The sequence below is a fragment of the Mastomys coucha genome, unplaced genomic scaffold (assembly GCF_008632895.1).
Source record: "Mastomys coucha isolate ucsf_1 unplaced genomic scaffold, UCSF_Mcou_1 pScaffold17, whole genome shotgun sequence".
NCBI classification, from domain to species: domain Eukaryota; kingdom Metazoa; phylum Chordata; class Mammalia; order Rodentia; family Muridae; genus Mastomys; species Mastomys coucha.
In genome coordinates this window covers 399,071-415,758 of record NW_022196899.1, presented here as the reverse complement: position 1 = coordinate 415,758, position 16,688 = coordinate 399,071, and the positions used below count along the sequence as shown (strand labels likewise).

At 38.4% G+C, this 16,688-nt stretch overlaps 1 long non-coding RNA gene across 1 annotated transcript; it reads right to left on the bottom strand.

The window, feature by feature from the left end:
- Nucleotides 1–370: 370 nt before the first annotated feature.
- Nucleotides 371–15,727, bottom strand: LOC116094698. The gene is made up of 3 exons (XR_004120261.1): nucleotides 15,552–15,727; nucleotides 2,059–2,248; nucleotides 371–534 (listed from the first exon to the last, which is right to left on the bottom strand). It is a non-coding gene; the product is annotated as an uncharacterized LOC116094698 (long non-coding RNA).
- Between the last annotated feature and the right edge of the window lie 961 nt (nucleotides 15,728–16,688).

Here is a 16,688-nt window from a genome sequence, read left to right as displayed (position 1 = left end):
AAGAGCCTGACTATCCTGTCAGGCATTGATGAGAATATCAACGCCAACTGAATGCTAAATTTTACATTCACAATTTCTCCAAGAAAGGAAAGCAACTCTTCTAGTTTCAGTGTGTGCTCCATCAAACCTTTCGCTTGCTGGCATGCTTGCAGTTTCTTCTTCATGAAATGTCAGTGCTCTGCATTCTCCATCTCCCTGACTCATCTTATCATGCAGGTGATAATTCATTTGCCCCCTTCTCTACATATCTGGAGCTGAGCTATGCAATATTGCTTCCACATTCTTCTCAACCTCTGACCCACAGCACTGGGTTTTGTTTTTGGTCGGTTGGTTGGTTGGTTTTCTTCCAACAGCACTTCCTCACATTAACTGAATCTTTAATTTTGAACTCCATTGACATTTGACGTCTTCCTCTAGAAGGTAAGCTGCAGTAAGGATATCCTCTCACTCATATCATTGACTCGGTCTGTGAAAAGCTTGTCTTGCATATATCTGCCAGTTAATGTGCGCCTGTGTTTAACTTTTCAACAACACCTGGCGGGGGGGAAGCAAAATCCTACATGAGGAAAGGAGGACCGACTTTGGTTAACATTTTTCAGAACTTTAAGTGCGTGCTAAATGGCTTTATTGTTTCTGGATAAGCATCGCAGAACAACACTGTAACAAAAGGTAAAGCAAAGCTTTTCACCCAAGGTACCCAGAAGTAAACAGAGGAGTGAACGGCCAAGAAAAACTTTTCACCACCTTGCCTTCACCAATCCGGCCCCGTCTCCTAGCACTCTTTCAGCTATCACCTCCTAAGGGATGAACTCATTCATGAGACTAGTGTGTCATGATTCAGTCATCTCTCATGGACCCCAGTAACTGGTGACCAATCTTCTTCATTCACCCTGTGACCCCAAATTCATTACTAGTCACTGAGGAAGAATGAATTGAAAATAAGTTGTTGGGAGAGCTTCACTTGTTAAACTAGCAAGTGGAGACAGGGGACTTCCCTGTCCAAGATTTATATGATCCCTAAGGCAGCACAACAAAGAGGCGAATGCCAAGCAATGTAGACACAAATTCCACCAAAGTCTGCCATTCTTGGCAGGTCTGCTTATATATAAATTAATGATGTTCTGGGGTCTGCATATCTAAAGGAACAACATTTTCTGATTTTAGTTTCAAACACAAGGATATCTACTTCCACAAGGGCCTGAGAGGGTAGGAAGGGGCTATATTTACTTAGAGGATCAGGGAAATAGAGGAAAAAGAGCACTCCTGCATCGATTATGGGGAGAGAACAGAAAAAAAAACTGTTTATAGAAATATCATGACATACATCATTTAGCAGAAAAGCTTCAACTAGTTAGGTGCACTTAGTCAAAAGGGGGTGATGGTAGTTGTCATCTATAGCCAAGCTAGCAGGAAAAAAAAAAAATACTGCTTAGCCACATGACCTACAAAACTTAATGACATTGAGAATAACAAAGCCCACATGGAACAAGGCATGAAGATTTATGGTTGCTGTCCTAGAATGTCTGTGTCTGAAAGTGGGTTGTCTTGAGTTCTAGTCTGGGCTACATAATGAGACTCAATGAAGTGAAACCCGAGGTGTACTGTGTATTCGCCTCGTTGCTAGGAACAAACTCCTGACAAAAGCAGTCCTAAGCATGAAGGTTTTTACTTCAGTTCACATTTTGAGGTTACACAGGCCTCGTGGTGATGGGATGGTGGCAGAACTTGAAGAGGCTGATCACCATATCCACTCTCAGGAAGCCAAGCCCAAGGAATCCCGGCCCTCAGCTATCTCTCTCCGTGTATGCAGTCTAGAAACCCGATAAAGAACACATCACTGACACTTAGAATGTTCCTTTTTTTTACATCAATTAACCTAATTAGATAATCCCTCAGTGGGCTGGGTGTCTTCTGCTGGTTCTAAATCCCGACAAGTAGACAATTAATATCAATACTGTTTACCCAGGTCTTTAAAGGCCTTCGTTGCTGTGCTTTGTCATCATTTCCCTCACTAAACTCCACGGTCCTGCACTGGGTGCCAACTTCTGGTTAGCTCACCTGCCAGCCATTCAGTCTTAGTGCCATGCACGTGTATGTCGCTGGCACTCAGGTCACTGTCCTTTCTCTCAGCTCTATCATCAATGCATCCTGTAATGGTCCTCTTCCCGGGAAAACTGCATGCTTGCGTTTGAAAGACATTCCTTACTTCCCAATTTTTTTTCTTTGTTCCTTCCACCAACTTGAAGGCCTGAAAAGACAAAGACCAAAAGTCAATGTACTTCCAAATGTTACAGCAAACTGTCCCATACAATTTTTTTTTTCATTTTAAAGTGAAGCATTCCCTAAAAATTGCTTCATGGATATTTAAAAACAAAATTACCTGTCCTGTTTTGCTTTCTGTTTCCGTGGTAAACACAATGCCCCCTCCCCCAAATAGCAGCTTGATATATTTCTTTCAGTTTACATTTCCCACATTATAATCCAACATTAAGGGAAGTTATGGAAGAAGCACAAGGTATAAGATCAGTGTAGGAATCCTATTGTTTTAGTAGACAGCTCTCTTTCTCCCAAGTGAGCTGTCAAGTGCAAATGGTAACTTTCTCTAAAAACATATAATCAAAGTCAGTGTCTCTTGCTTTACCAGAAGTGTTTGTTAAAATAGAATGACAATTATATTTGATAAAACTTTCTCTCCAGTAAAATGGAGGCATCTAACTTAGCCTCATGGCTTATTCTGCTGTTTCCAGAATCTTGTTGTTGTTGTTTTGTTTGTTTGTTTTGGAAAATTATAATAAGTGAAGGAAAAGGGGATCTGGGTGAAATGTTAACTCTGCAGTTAAAACAAAGCTTTTGAACAATCACAGTTGCTTTTTAATATAAAAGAAACACAAAAGTATCTGAGCGCAGTATTTCTCCAAAAATCAAGATTGCAATAATTCTCTATTTTAAAATGAAACTAGAACTGATTCCCTTTCACAATTTTTTTTTCAGTTTTAATGGACATTAAAACTTAATAGCTAGCTTGATTGCAGATGATAGAGATTTCTATCATCTGTTGGAAGAGCACAAATCAATATGAAAGCAGGAAGCTGCAGTCACAACAGAGACCTCAGTATGGGGCTACTGAGAGAGAAGACATCTCACTTTGTCACCGAAAAAATGTAAAAGACTCTATCCTCTAAACTTCTGGTAATTTATTCTACCTTTTGTGATAAGATGTCTTAATTGGATTTTTTTTAAATAAAAAGAAATCACCTTCAGAGACCTTCAGAATTTTTAGATTCGCTTAGACTCTAGTTATGAATATACCTTTTCACAGAGTATAGTATAATCTCAACTTGTGTTAAAGATTTAAATATTTTAAAACCTTTTAAATCATTTCAGCCAAAATGAGTTTCAAAAGAAAATAGGTAAATCTTAGAGTAAAAGTATTGCTGTAGATACCTATGTCTGTGGATCTGAGCTCACAAAATGATAATCTGTAAATAAAATTAATTTGCAATTGTAAGCAAATGCTCTGTAGAAGTAACTATAGTTTATATACAATTTTCTTTATCATTATTTTCATTCTAAAACAGCTGCACTTCAAATTTGGCAGATAGCAAACTTATATACAGAGATTAAAAAGAAATGGTTCTGGCAAACCCTCACATAACTGCTGGTGAACCCTAACTGATGGTACTGGTGAGCCAGTAAGTTGATGGTGTTGGCAAATCTTAGCATGCTGGTGCTGGCATACCCTTGGCATATCATGTAGCACTTCTGACTCTCCTGGTTAAGATGGGTACCAGTTTCCTGAGGACAGTCACTGTCCTTTCTGCCTTCATTTTAAACTTCATTTTTTATTTGTGGTCATTATTTCATCATGTGCTGTACCTCCAGGAATAGGCCAAGCAAAAATTTGATGCGTTGATCCATACATGTTATAATGATGACCAAGATAACAGGCTACTGGTTAGAGAGGGTAATGTGTTCCCTTTTATCACTGTGTATTTGTTTGGTATGGCTTGAAATTTGCTAAAATTAGATTATTACAAGTATGATATGATGTAATTTTTCTTCCTCCCATCACTTAATAACTTAAGACATTATAAAAAATGCCAACTCCTCTTATACAAGACAGGTTTGATTTTATGCCAATGCATAAAATTAAAATGTTTCTACCTGGCACCAGGCATGCCAAATAGTTTTAAACATAAACATGATGAGTACTTATATTAAAATTCATATCTCTGAAAGGAGGCAAAGGAGACCCAAGAACAGAAAATAGGCATACTTGCTCTCAGTCTACACTTCAATAGAAAACAAATCCATAGACAATCTACCATCTGTCTCCTAAACTGTGTGAAGAGAAAAGCTTTGAAAATCTAGCAGCCACTAATGTGACATGGTGAAACAGTAATCACCCCCTTAGGCCAATATAATTGTAGCTCCATGTTAATTACTTAACAATTAACAGCAGTAATTTCCAAGGGGCAATCAATGAATTAGCTTGTGATTTTCCCACAGATTTTGGTCCCACACTGCCAATCTGAATGCATTTTTAACTCCTCACTATCGTTCATCAATGACACTTCTGGTGTATGAAATATAAATTCATTTTCACCCTTACTAATTGGGCTAGACTATATCCCTGTGTGCATTGGAAACGCTATTCCGTCCCACAAAATGTCTGCCACAGGCATTTTTCCCCATTTAAAAATTCATTTTCTATTAAATTAGAAGGTCATTGAGCAGGGAAAGTGTACTAATCAAGATTTTATCATTAATGAATTAAAGATTTTTAATAAGCAAGTTTAATTAAGTTATCCTAAAAAGTGATAACAGCTATTTACAACGTGTGGGACGTGTGAATGTGCACTAGAGCATGGGCCACTTGGATTTGTATTCCTTAGCGTGAGCAGATGCTTTATCTTCCATGTGAAGATGGAAGTTAAGTGGGCCCACAGACACTTGAAGATTTCAAACATGGCAGTTGGCTTTAAGAAAAGAAATGAAATTCCTTAAAGCTAACGCTAGTTTCCTGCATTGTAAAAGATAAAAGAAGCAGCATGCTTTAAGTCAATAGAATATTATCTTTCACCGACCTTGAACTAGCCTCAGTCATTTGAATAGACACATTTTATTTTAAATGCACACAGTTCTAATTTGTCATTAAGGCATTTAGATAAAGACTAAAACGTATTTGCTTCTGGGCTAGACATCGGGGTACATGTCTGCCATTCCAGTCACTTGTGAAGTGGAAGTAGAAAGATCACAAGTTCAAGGTCCTCCTCCATTATATAGTGAATTCAAGTCTAGGGCTTCAGAGAGCTTCCTTGAACAATGTGGTTCGGGGAAGGTTCTTACTGTTCTCCCCTCTCCCCATTGCAGCTTTCATTAGCTCTCACTGTGATCTGAAAATGCACCATTTTACCTACCACACCCTAATCTATTTAGGCCAGAAAGTGATTGTTTCCTTTCCCAGTTATCCATACTTATGGAATTCCCACACTTTAGTCAATATATTATTATATCCACACATCAGACAGTCAACCACCAGACTATCACTGTATTACACTAGGTTCAATAAATCCCTAATTTACTTAATACCTTCTACTAATATTCCTAAGAGCACAGACAATTCAAAAGGCTCAAAGAATACAACCTTGAATATTTTGACATGCAAAACCTTTCACGTTTCAATCCTTTTCCTTTGATCAACAGTTAACACAGCTAACACAGATGGTGACAAAATCTTTGTAATAATGCATTCTTCATGAAATTATAGAAAGTCTAATCTATACCAACCTGAAAAGGTTAATTTAAAAATGAAAGAACTGCAGCTAAGTGGTTCAAATTGACCTATTTATGGCCACACCACCAGCTAATAGCAGAGAAATTGGCTGACCTATGAGGCTTATACCCTTTATGTCACGTTATGCTGCCACACTGTTAGTAATGTCATTATTTTAGTCATTAATGTCATATTTAGCACTAATTAATACATTTTATGAAGAATTTCAGGAGCTAGCCTCTTGCCTTTCTGACCCATTCATTACTTTCCACTATCAACTGCTAAGTGGTAATAGAACACAATAATCCCTCCTCAGTCCTACATGATAATAAATGCCCCCAGAAACCCTCTCTTATCAGCTTTGAAGGAACTCTTTTATTTTTTAACTGTGTGTCCCAGTCTTTTATTATTTAAGTACACCCCATGGATATTTAATCTTCTTATAAAATTTTCTTCTGTGTGTTAATGTGTGTGATATCTTTGAGACGCCACATCCTTCATCAGAGCCTATTGCATTTAAGATTCAGAAATTACCTTAGATATGTTATTTGTTTCTCTTGTGTCTTCCTCTAAAATGTAAATACTCTGAAAACAGTAGTTATTATGTAGTTTTTGTGACCATATATTCTCTTGAATCTAAAACATTGTATATGGAGAAAATTAAATATATTTTGTTGCATTTAAAGTAAAACTATTAATTATTCAAATCTTTCGATCACAAAATTAGAAACTTTAAGAATGAGATTGTTGGAGCTGGTGCCCTGAACAGTCCTTAGGCACTAACTCTGCACCTAGTCCCACAACATCCAGAGGAACCCCTGGCACTCTAGCATGCCCAGGATCATAAGTGAGGAGGCCACAATATCCACAATATATTGCAGATATATTGGGAGTAACTGGGACTAGCAGGATCCATGGACAAAGGAATTGCCTCCACTCCCCACACACACACACCTTCAAACCTACCCCTGGCCAGTGCCACAGGTTTGTTCCAATCTGAGCCCATGCCCTGAGCAGACCTTTTGCTCTGGCTCCGCATTCAGTCCCACAACATCCAGAAGAAGCTCTATATCCCAGGTGCTCTAACAGGATCTCAGGAGCTTGGTCACAACACTATTTCAGGATGCTAGAGGCAGCTTGACTTCAGGAGCTATAACAGGAGCTATAACACACCCAGGATCTCAGGATCTCAGGATCCCAGGATCCTACAATCAGAGGATCAGAGAGACAGCTAGACTCTCAGGAGTTCTGACACAACCAGGATCACAGGAGGGACAGGCTCCAGTCAGAGACAGTGAGGGCAGGTAGTACTAGGGATAACCAGACGGTGAGAGGCAAGCTTAAGAACATAAGCAACAGAAACCAAGGTTACTTGGCATCATGAAAACCCAGTTCTCCCACCAAAGCAAGTCCTAGATATACCATCAAACAGGAAAAGCAAGACTCCGATCTAATATCACGTCTCATGATGATGACAGAGGACTTTAAGAAGGGTCCTCAATGAAGGAGCTAGAGAAAGTATCGAAGGAGCTGAGGGGGTTTGCAGCACCATAGGAGGAACAACTATATGAACTAACCAGTACTCTCAGAGCTCCCAAGGCTAAACCACCAACCAAAGAGTACACATGGTGGGACTTATGGCTCCAGCTACATATGTAGCATAGGTTAGCGTAGTTGTTCATCAATGGGAGGAGAAGCCTTTGGTCCTGTGAAGGTTCTATGCCCCAGTGTAGGGGAATGCCAGGGCCAGGAAGCAGGAGAGGGTGGGTTGCTGAGCAGGGAGAGAGGGGAGGAATAGGTTTTTTTTTTCCAGAGGGGAAACTGGTAAAGGGAATATCATTTGAAATGTAAATGAAGAAAATTTCTAATAAAAAAAGGCTATAAATATCTCCCTAAAAGAAAAAAAATACAGAAGAACACAGGTAAACAGAGAGAAGCCCTTAAAGAGGAAACACAAAAATCCTTTAAAAAATTATAGGAAAACACAAGCAAACAGGTGAAGAAATTAAACAAGACCATCCAAGATCTAAAAATAGAATAAGAAACAATATAGAAAACACAAAGAGAGACAACCCTGGAGTTAGAAAACCTAGGAAAGAGATCAGGAGTCATAGATGCAAGCATCACCAACAGAATACAAGAAAGAGAAGAGAGAATCTCAGGTGCAGAAAATAACATAGAAAACATTGACACAGCAGTCAAAACAAATGCAAAATGCAAAAAGCTCCTAAACAAAACATCCAGGAAATCCAGGACACAAAGAGAAGACCAAACCTAAGGATAATAGGTATATAAGAGAGCAAAGATTCCCAACTTAAAGAGCCAGTAAATATCTTCTACAAGATTATAGAAGAAAACATCCCTAACCTAAAGAAAGAGAAGCCCATGAACATACAAGAAGCCTACAGAACTCCACATATACTGGACCGGAAAAGAAATTCTTCCCATCACATAATAATCAAAACACAAAATGCACAAAAAAAAGAAAGAATATTAAAAGGAGAGAGAGAGAGAGAAAGAGAGAGAGAGAGAGAGAGAGAGAAAGGTTAATTAACAAAGGCAGACCTATCAGAATTACACCAGACTTCTCACCAGAGACTCTAAAAACCAGAAGATCCTGGACAGATGTCATACAGATCCTAAGACAACACAAATGCCAGCACAGGCTGTTATACCCAGCAAAACTCTCAATTACCATAGATGGAAAAGCCAAGATATTCCATGACAAGATGAAATTTACACAATATCTTTCCACAAATCCAGACCTACAAAGCATAAGATGGAAAACTCCAACACAAGCAGAGAAACTACACCATAGAAAAAGCAAGAAACTAATCTTTCAACAAACTCAAAAGAAGATAGCCACACAAGCATAATCCTACCTCCAGCAACAAAAGCAACAGGAAGCAATAATCAATTTTCCTTAATATCTCTTAACATCAGTGTTCTTAATTCCCCAATAAAAAGACACAGAATAACAGAATGGATAGATAAACAGGACCCAGCAGTTTGCTGCATACAGGAAACCCACCTCAGTGACAAAGACACTACCTTAGAGTAAAAGGCTGGAAAACAATTTTCCAAAGAAATGGTCCCAAGAAACAACCTGGAGCAGCCATTCTAATATTGAATAAAATTGACTTTCAACTAAAAGTTAGGAAAAAAAGATAAGAAAGGATGCTTCACCTCAAAGGAAAAATTTACCAAGGTAAACTCTCACTCCTGAACATCTATGCTCCAAATGAAAGGACACCAGCACTCATAAAAGAAATTTTAATTAAGCTCCAAGCACACACTGTACCTCAAACAATAATAGTGGGAGACTTCAACACCCCACTCTCAGCAATGGTCAGATCATGGAAACAGAAACTAAACAGAGACACAGGGAAACTAACAGAAGTTATAAAACAAATGAATTTAACAGATAACTATAAAACATTTCATCCTAAAACAAAAGAATATGCCTTCTTCTCAGCATGTCATGGTACATTCTCCAAAACTGACCATATAATCAGTCACAAACCAGGCCTCAACAGATACAAGAAGTGTGAAATAATCCCATGCATCCTATCAAATCACCATGGACTAAGACTGGTCTTCAATAACAATCAAAATAACAGAAAGCCCACATTCATATGGATGCTGAATAATGCTCTACTCAATCATAACTTGGTGAAGGGAGAAATAAAGAAAAAAAATAAAAACCTTTTAGAATTTAATGAAAATGAAGGTACAACATACTCAAACTTATGGAACACAATGATTGCAGTGCTAAAAGGAAAATTCATAGCTCTGAATCCTTCCAAAAAGAAACTGGAGAGAGCATACACTAGCAGCTTAACAGCACATCTGAAATCTCTAAAACAAAAAGAAGCAAATACACCCAAGAGGATTAGACTGCAGGAAATAATAAAACTCAGGTTGAAATCAACCAAGTAGAAACAAAAAGAACTATGCAAAGAATCAACAACCAGTAGATGATTCTTTGAGAAAAACAAGATAAATAAACCTTTAGCCAGAATAACCAGAGGGCAGAGAGACAGTATCCAAATTAATAAAATTAGAAATGAAAAGGGAGTTATAACAACAGAAAACTAGGAAATTAAAAAAATATATATCATCAGATCCTACTACAAAAGCCTATAGTCAACCAAATTGGAAAATCTGGATGAAAAAGATACCAGGTGCCAAAGTTAAATGAGGATCAGATAAAGCATCTAAACAGTTCCAAAACCCATTTAAAAAAAGGACCATACTGCTCCAATGAAGAATTCTATCAAACTTTCAAAGAATAATACCAATACTATTAAAACTGTTCGACAAACTAGAAACAGAAGGAACACTATTCAATTCTTTCTATGAAGCCAGAATTATGTGTATCCCTAAACCACACAAAAAGACCCAACAAACAAAGAGAACTGCTGACCAATTCCCTTATGAACATTAATGGAAAAATACTCAATAAAATTCTTGCAAACCAAATCCAAGAACACACATGGTATGCAGTCACTGATAAGTGGGTATTAGCCCAGAAGATCGGAATACACAAAGTACATTCCAAAAACCACAAGGAACTCAAGAAGTAGGAAGACCAAAATGTGGATATTTCATTCCTTCTTAAAAGGGGGAACAAAATACCCATGGAAGGAGTTGTAGAGACTAACTTTGGAGCAGAGACTGAAGGAAGGACAATCCAGAGACTGCTCCACCTGGGAATCCTTCCCATATTCAATCATCAAATCCAGACACTATTGTGGATGCCAGCAAGTGCTGGCTGACAGGAGCCTGATATAGCTGTCTCCTGAGAGGCTCTGACAGTACTCGACTAATACAGAAGTAGAGGCTCACAGTCATCCATTGGTCTGAGTACAGGGTCCCCAGTGAAGGAGCTAGAGAAAGGACCCAAGGAGCTGAAGCATTTGCAGCCCCTTAGGACAAACAACAATATGAACTAACTAGTATCCTCAGAGCTCCCAGGGACTAAACCACCCACCAAAGAGTACACATGGTGGGACTCATGGCTCCAGCAACATATGTAGAGGATGGCCACATTGGTCATCAGAGGGAGGAGAGGCCCTTCGCCCTGTGAAGGTTCTATGCCCCAGTGTAGGGGAATGCCAGGGCCAGTAAGCAGGAAAGGGTGTGGTAGCGGGCAGGGGGAGGAGGGAAGGAACAGGGGTTTGTTTTTGTTTTTGTGTTTATTTTTATTTTTTTCAGAGGGGAAAATAGGAAAGGAAATATCGTATGACATGTAAATAAAGAAAATATCTAATAAAAAGTATAATAGAAAAAATGCTCAATAAAATTCTTGCAAACTGAATCCAAGAAGACATCAAAATGATCATTCGGCCATGATCAAGTAGGCTTTATACCAGGGATGCAAGGATGGTTCGGTATATGGAAATCCATAAATGTAATCCACTTCATAAAAAAACTCAAAGAAAAACCCACATGATTATTTCATTAGATGCAGAGAAAGCATTTGACAAAATTGGCATCACTTCATGTTAAAAGTCTTGGAAAGATCTGGAAAGCAAGGCCCAGACCTAAACATAGTAAAAAGCAATACACGTCAAATAAATAGCCAACATCAAACTAAATGGAGAAAAAAACGAAGTAATCTCATTCAAATCAGGGAGTAGACAAGACTGCCCACTCCCTCCCTATCTATTCAATATAGTACTTGAAGTTCTAGCTAGATCGAAAACAAAAGGAGGTCAAAAAGATACAAATTGGAAAGGAGGAAGTCAAAATACCACTATTTGCAGATGATATGATAATATATTTAAGTGATACCAATAATTCCACCAAAGAACTCCTCAACCTGATAAACAACTTCAACAAAGTGGCTGAATATAAAATTAACTCAGACAAATCACTAGCCATCCTAGACTCAAATGACAAACAGGCTGAGAAAGAAACTAGGGAACAAACACCATTTCGCCATAGTAACAAATAATATAAAATACATGTGTGTGACTTTAATCAAGCAAGTGAAATATCTGACAAGAACATCAAGTCTCTGAAGAAATAGAAGATAATCTCATAAAATGGAAAGATCACTCATGCTCATGGATTGGCAGGATTAATATAGTAAAAATAGCCATCTTGCCAAAAGCAATCTGCAGATTCAATACAATCCACATCAAAATTTTAACTCAATTCTTCATAGAGTTAGAAAGAGCAATTGTCAAATTCATTTCGAATAAAAAAAAAGCTCAGGATAGCAAAAATTATTGTCAACAATAAAAGAACTTCCAGAGGATCCATCCCTGAACTCAAGCTGTATTATAATTATGTTGTCAAGCAATAGTGACAAACTTGCATGGTATTGGTACAGAGACAGGCAGATAGATCAATGGAATAGAATTGAAGACCCAGAAATGAAATCATACACCAATGGTCACTTGATCTTTGACAAAGGAGCTAAAACCATCCAGTGGAAAAAAGACAGCATTTTTCAACAAGTTGTGCTGCTTCAACTGGAGGTCAGCATGTAGAATAATGCAAATTAACTCATGCTTACCTCTTTGTACAAAACTTAAGTCACACAGGGGAAAATTTCCTAAGCAGAACACCAATGGCTTATGTTCTGAGGTCAAGAATCAACAAATGGACCTCATAAAATTGCTAAGCTTCGTAAGGCAAAGGAAACTATCAATAAGACAAAATGGCAACCGATTGGGAAAAGATCTTTACCAATCCTACATCCAATAGAGGGCTAATTTCCAAAATATACAAAGAAATCAAGAACCTTCACAGGGCCAAGGTCCTCTCCTCCCATTGATGACCGACTTGGCCATCCTCTGCTATACACATGCTGTTAGAGCCATGAGTCCCCCATGTGTATTCTTTGGTTGGTGGTTTAGTCCCTGGGAGCTCTTAGGGTTCTAGTTAGTTCATATCGTTGTTCGTCCTAAGGGGCTGCAAACCCTTCAGCTCCTTGGGTCCTTTCTCTAACTCCTTCATTGGGGATCCTGCACTGAAGGTTCTATGCCCCAGTGTAGGGGAATGGCAGGGCCAGGAAGCAGGAGAGGGTGGGTTGGTGAGCAAGAGGAGGGAGGAGGGAACAGAGAATTGTTTTAGTTTTTGTTTGTTTTTATTTTATTTTTATCTTTTTCTTTTTGGAAGGGAGCCTAGGAAAGGAAATATTGTAAATAAAGGAAACATCTAATAAAAAAATAATTTTCACAAAAAAAAATGAAATCAAGAAATTAGACTCCAGAGAACCAAATAATCCTATTAAAAATGGGGTACAGACCTAAACAAAGATTCTCAACTGAGTAATATCAAAGGGCTAAGAAGCACCTAAAAAAGTGTCCAACATCCTTAGTCATCAGGGAAATGCAAATCAAAATGAACTAGAGATTCCACCTCACACCAGTCAGAATGGCTAAGATCAAAAACTCAGGTGACAGCAGATGCTGGTGAGGATGTGGAGAAAGAGGAACACTCCTCCATTGCTGGTGGGATTACAAGCTGGTAAACCACTCTGGAAATCAGTCTGTCATTTCCTTAGAAAATTGAACATAGTATTAACTTAGGACCCAGATAAACCACTCCTAGGCATATGCCCAAACAATTCTCCAACACATAACATGGACACATGCTCCACTATATTCATAGCAGCCTTTTTTTTATAATAGCCAGAAGTTCTAAAGAACACAGATCGCCTTCAACAGAATTGATACATAAAATGTGGTACATTTATACCATAAAGTACTCAGCTATTAAAAACAATGAACTCATGAACTTCTCAGAGAAATGGATAGAACTAGAAAATATCACCCTGAGTGAAGTAACCCAATCACAGAACAACACACCTGCTATGTACTCACTGATTAGCCAAATGCTTGAGATACCCGTGACATAATTCACAGACCACCTGAAGCTCAAGAAGAAGGAAGACCAAAGTGTGGGTGCTTCAGTCCTTCTAAGAAAGGGGAAGAAAATACTCACCGGAGCAAATATGGAGGCAAAGTGTGGAGCATACTCTGAGGGAAAGGCTATCCAAAGACCGCCTCTCCTGGGGATCCACCCCATATACAGTTCACAAACCCAGACACTATTGTCAACGTGCATACTGAAAATAGCCTGACATAGCTGTCACCTGAGAGCCTCTCCCAGAACCTGACAAATACAGAGGAAGATGCTCACAGCAAAACACGGGGCTGAGCATGGGGTACCCAGTGGGGTCCCCAATGGAGGAGTTGGAGAAATGGCTGAAGGAGCTAAAGGGGTTTACCACCCCATAGGAAGAACAATAATATCTACCAATCAGAACCCCCAGAGCTTTAAAGGACTAGACTAACAACCAAGGGTACACATGGAGTGACCCATGGCTCCAACTGTATATGTAGCAGAGGATGGCCTTGTTGGGCATCAATCAGGGGAGAGGCCCTCAGTCCTATGAAGGCTTGATATCCCAGTGTAGGGGTATTGGAGGATGGGGAAGTGGGAGGGAGTATGTAGGGGGATAGGTGGGGAAATATCCTCATAGACTCAGGGAGAGGGGGCGTGGGATAGTGGGTTTCCAGGGGCGGGGGAGGTGAACCAGGAAAGGGGATAACATTTGAAATGTAAATAAAATATCCAATAAAAAATTTAAAAAAGGAATCAGATTGCTTCCACATCTGTGTAAACTCTGCCAGTCACTACTTTAGTTCTTTTCTATGCTCCAAATTTGTGCTATTCAATCAAAAGCAAAATCTCATTTCTTGGGGTCTATCAAAAAATTAGTGTAGAAATGAGAATATATAAATAGTAAAAAATTTACTCAGGGTTGTCAGGAAAGAGTTCTTGAGGGTTTGACCCCTGAGTTGCTATCTGAAGAATGAGAAAGTATTAACTCCACATGCAAGATGTATTCTGTAGTTTGTGAAAATATTTAGAAAGACTTGAAAATGGCATGGGATAGTAGAAAATCAAAGGTGTTTAGGGAACTTATTGCTTGGAGAACTGAGTGTAGCACCAGATCCTCCAGATATGTGGCCTTGATGAATCTTCTGTTTTTGTACTGAGAACACTGAAAAATCATTTACAGGTGTTAAGCAGTGGTGGCAAACAATGTTATCAGATTTGCCATTTTCATGTAACATACAGACGCATAAAGGAAGGGTTTGCAGACATTGGGAAGATGCAGCTAGATCACTTGGGGCATTCTAGTATCCCAGATGACAGATGATGTCATCCTACAACAGGTAGATAGAGTGAGGCAATAAAGACAAGGATAAATTAAAGTGAATTCTACAAAAAGTATCCTACCGTGTTTGATGATGGAGGTAGCAGTCAGAGAAACAAAAATACCAGGAGCTACTCAGACTTCACAGCAGGAAAGCTCCTGGAAATCTCAGAGACATACAAATAGATGAGCTATTTGTCAGAATGCTTTCAGAAGACCGTGTGTTCAGTTTTTAACTGTTAAGTACGAAATGCTTTTCAGAATTAAATACGGATATGTTCCTAGGATGGTAGGAAACGTGTGGGTTTAAAATGCCCACTAGCTGTAGGTAGGGGAGCCGATACAATGATGGTGAAGAGGCTGGAAGCACTGGCCACTCAACTTTAAGGGCCAGTTTGATCCCTGGTACTCACCTGGTACAAGGATGCCTTCTGACTGCTAAACACTTTCTGTCACACACACAATAAATAAACAAATAAGCATAGTAATGTAAACCCTACATAGGTATCAGATGATATTTAAGAGAGAGAAGAGACTGAAAAGTGACATGTTTATTTCTTCTAACAGGTGAGAATGTTCGTTTTCTATACTTACCCAGCTTTTCGGTGCTGTATAAGCATACAATATGCTCATTTTGGTTTTTCTGTATCCTTGACGTCATCTGCTAGCCCTTCCATAGTAGAACATCATTATTGGAAAGGTGAATGAACAAACAAATTTGAAAATACTTCATCTCTTCAATTGTTTGGTTTTTTCACTTGTAAGAATACCGACATATATTACTGGATTTTCCTGAGGGTTACAAAAAATCAAATGAACAAAGGATTTTACAAAGTGTCTGGAACAGAGTGGGTGGGTCAGTACCTATGTGGTTCTTTCATTTCTCACAATTGTTTCTGATCAAGTATCATAGTTTCTATTACTATGGATCATGTGTTAATGATTACAGACCACAGACCTCTTAACTGATGTAAGTTAATATTAAATATCTAATAGATCTTTACTATTTCTCTCTGTATAAATGAATTCTAGCTGTGATGTAAAATATAGACTATGACGATTAGGATGTTGCAGTCCTATATTTCAAAGAAAGGTTTTGCTCTTGACATGGTACTGGGAATATTTAGTTGAATCCTCAGAATATCTCACTTGATAAAAATAACTTGTTTTACCAAAGGCCTAAAATGTATCAGATTGTTTATGTCAACAACATGATCTATGGTGGAGCACATGTGTTATACAGAATATGATTGAACTCTGTAAAAAATTTAAGATTAAAGAAGAAATATTTACCGATAACAAATATGGACCATCAGACAGAGAGGAGCTTCTTTACCTGACTATACTCTTTATATACACTTGCACATTCCATTGCTAAGATAATGAAGTGCTGTTCATAGGATTTTGCAGGAAGAGGTGACTGACAGACTTTGTCCAGCACTCCTGATCCTCAACCTCCACTTCTTTTACTGAGTTACACTTATGTAATTTAATACTGGTTTTCTGATATGTGTGGCTCCTTACAAAGAAGCACAGAACCTCAGAGAAATTCTGGGAGTTGCTACCATACCATGCCCTTCATGGACTGTAGCTGCTTCATGACTTTTAAGACAACCATAACAAGAGCTCAGAAATGCAATCCATGTGTTTTCTTAATTTGTAGTGGTAACTTATTATTTCTCTGTCTTAGCTGTGATTTAATTAGTTATGAGATATTTAAAAAAGGAATAT